This window comes from Bidens hawaiensis, unplaced genomic scaffold (assembly GCF_021521415.1).
Source record: "Bidens hawaiensis isolate Kalapana, Puna unplaced genomic scaffold, B.hawaiensis_p1.1 tig00008374_1, whole genome shotgun sequence".
NCBI classification, from domain to species: Eukaryota; Viridiplantae; Streptophyta; class Magnoliopsida; order Asterales; family Asteraceae; genus Bidens; species Bidens hawaiensis.
In genome coordinates, this window is record NW_027491592.1 from 696271 (window position 1) to 699227 (window position 2957).

Genomic DNA, 2957 nt, shown 5'->3' on the forward strand with positions numbered 1-2957 from the left:
TGGGTTGGTGTTAGGTTAGATTAAACTACTTAGTCAATAATAATAATAATAATAACTATATGTAAAAGACAAATATGCCTCTTAGTTAACAATAAAAATAAACGTAGTTTACAATTTGAACGAAATAGCAACAAATGTGAAACCTCAAAGGTGTAGTTACAAAATAAAACTATTTGTACGAGACCAAATCTCATAAGACGAGATTTAGTTTAGTTAAAAGTGGTTAAGTTAAAAAGAAAAGGAGTAAAACCTAAACGAAGTCGCATCTAAACTAAGACTGGATACCAAAAACAAGTGTTAGTGGTAATCAAAAAGCCTCTACTTCCCCTGTTAATAATCCCATTTGCTGTTGATCTTTAGTATAGCTTCTCTTCGATTAGCAGATCAAACCTCCCAGGTATGTATCTCTATTCAGTTTGCTTTCATAATATCCATTGCTTCTTCTTAATCTTAAAAACCTTTTCTTTTCTTTAGCAATAATAATAATAATAATACTAATGAGATCGCGGTTAAAAACAGAATGTTACATATCTTATTATTATTATTAAGATCTAAATCAATCCAGTTTCGGTTTCGTGATCTTCAATAACTAATTTGAGTTTGAAGTTGATCTGGTTTTCGTCAGTATGTGTGGTGTGAAATCTTTCATTCTTCTGTGTGGAGAGTTAGTTACGAATGGTCGCATAGCGAAGTGGATATCGCGTTAGATTCCGAATCTAAAGGTCGTGGTTCGAATCCCACTGTGATCACTACTCCTTTTTTCTGCAATCTTCCCAACTCATGTAATTTTGGAAATTTAAGTTTTCCAACCAGATTCAAGCTCTATTGAATTTGCTTGCCTCTAATTTTGTTTCTGACTATTTTATTTATCAATGGAAACGCTCTCCCATTTAGGGGTGTTGTGCTGTACGGTTTTGGCTAAAACCAAAGTTTATGTTTTTTCGGTTTCAAGTCAATTTTTAGGTTTCATGCACACCCCGCTGATCTATTATGTTTCTTGTATCTAGCTTTTGTGTAGGGGTGCGCACGGTTCGGTTTGGGTCAGTTTTGGGCTAAAACCAAAACTTTGATTTTTGGTTTCGGTTCGTTTTCCGTTTTTGCCATTTGAACTTGAAAGTTTTAGGTCGAAAATAATGAATATAGTTAAAAATAATTTTGGTAATAATACTAAGTAATTGAGATTAGAACAAAGTAATTACAGACTAACGGCAGATAGACGGGCAACAAGCTGCGCCGCTACCCCCCCTTCTGAATAGCAAACCCTACCCTACCAAACACAACGTTCCCCTAAGTAATTGATTAGTATACATTTGGCCAAAAATATATGAGTTACATATTTATTAAATTATTACAAATTACTTAAAATTAATAAAATAAATAAATAGAAATTCGGTTCGGTTTGGTTTTTACAAAATCTTAAAACCATACCGTCTATTTTTTTTTTTAATTTCCTGCGCACCTATACTTCTATGCGCTTTTAAGCTAAACAAGCTTGTGATTCCAGCTATTTAGATGTTTGTTTCCACCAGCATTTTGGAGATTTAGAACTCCGATTCCAAGTTCCGGAACTGGTCTAAGCTCCAATCAATTGCTTCAAGTTTTAAATTGGTTTTCTTGAATTTCGTTCTCGAATTGCATTTCTGAAGCAGAGCATACTTCTAAGTTCTAACAGATCTCCTGGTTGATGTATTCTGTCATTTTGGCGTCACTTCGGTTTGAAGAAGGTTACCATGATGCAGAATGGGTTCCAGATACACAAGGATTCTAAAGAAATATTCTAATTACAATTTACAACAATCAATAATTGGTCGTGAGGACTCCCCCCCACGGGCCCGGGTTTATGAAAATTTTCATACGTATCAAGTCAAACTTATAATTTTATTTGTTTTAATAATTTTGAATAATACTTAACTTTATTTAATGATTTCTATGTGTTTAAAATATGGCATGACCTCTGTTCAATAAGCTTGTTTTGATATGTTACTAAAAATGATTAGTTTCTTAAATTTAGATATAATCTTACATTTTGTTTCAAATAGGCTACTTGAATTAGTGATTTTGAATAGAAGTTTTTTCCTCTAATACTGCTCTAAGAGGTTTAAGTTCCCAGGGAGGACTTTGACACAAGATTTTAACGATTTGACAATGGAAAGCTTCAAGAAGTCGGCCGCATTACTATGATCACATGGGAAGCGATAAAGAGAATACAAGACATGAAGTCTATCCCGAATGAAGAAGAGCTAACTAAAGGAGGAAGATGGAAGAGGAAGGAAATCGGTCTTTAGGTAACATGAAGCGAGTGTTTAAAACTTCATGCATTAAATAAGACTCTCGTGTTTTCACTTGTTGCCTTTCTTTCATTTGTTTGCCACGTTCATAATAACGTTTTACGTTTGCATGTATGGGAACTCCAAATTTTGGTTTTATGAGCTATAAAGATTCATCCGTCTTTTTGTCGGTTTTTACATTAAATCATAAGATTATAAAAACGTGTGTCGTAACATAACACATACTTCAGGACATAATCTTAAAACTTAATTATATATACTCGTAACAAACATGAGTATATGTTACATAACATAACACATTCTCCAGGACATAACCTTAAACTTAATTTATTATACTCATAACAAACATGAGTATAGGTCCGGTTTTGAAAACATTGCAAAATTGTACTCATTCTATGCAGTTCTAGAATTAAATGTTTCCTGTTCTTGGTCTTGACAGTTCAAAACAGTAAACATACATGAAGCCAAAAGTCATGTGACTTTCATGTTTGCAAATTCATGATCAGATGTCATTTTCAATTTTATTTTCACTGAGTCTATATTAAAATATGAATTACATCATAACAATTCAGCTTTGATTATCATTGTCATTTGTCTTATTATTCATCTAACTATTATCCATACAAAAATGAATAATAATAATAAGAATAATAACAAATCACAACAATA

At 32.4% G+C, this 2957-nt stretch overlaps 1 non-coding gene across 1 annotated transcript; it reads left to right on the top strand.

The window, feature by feature from the left end:
• Window positions 1-677: 677 nt before the first annotated feature.
• TRNAR-CCG (transfer RNA arginine (anticodon CCG)) lies at window positions 678-749 on the top strand. Its single transcript has one exon. It is a non-coding gene; the product is annotated as a tRNA-Arg (tRNA).
• Window positions 750-2957: the final 2208 nt, after the last annotated feature.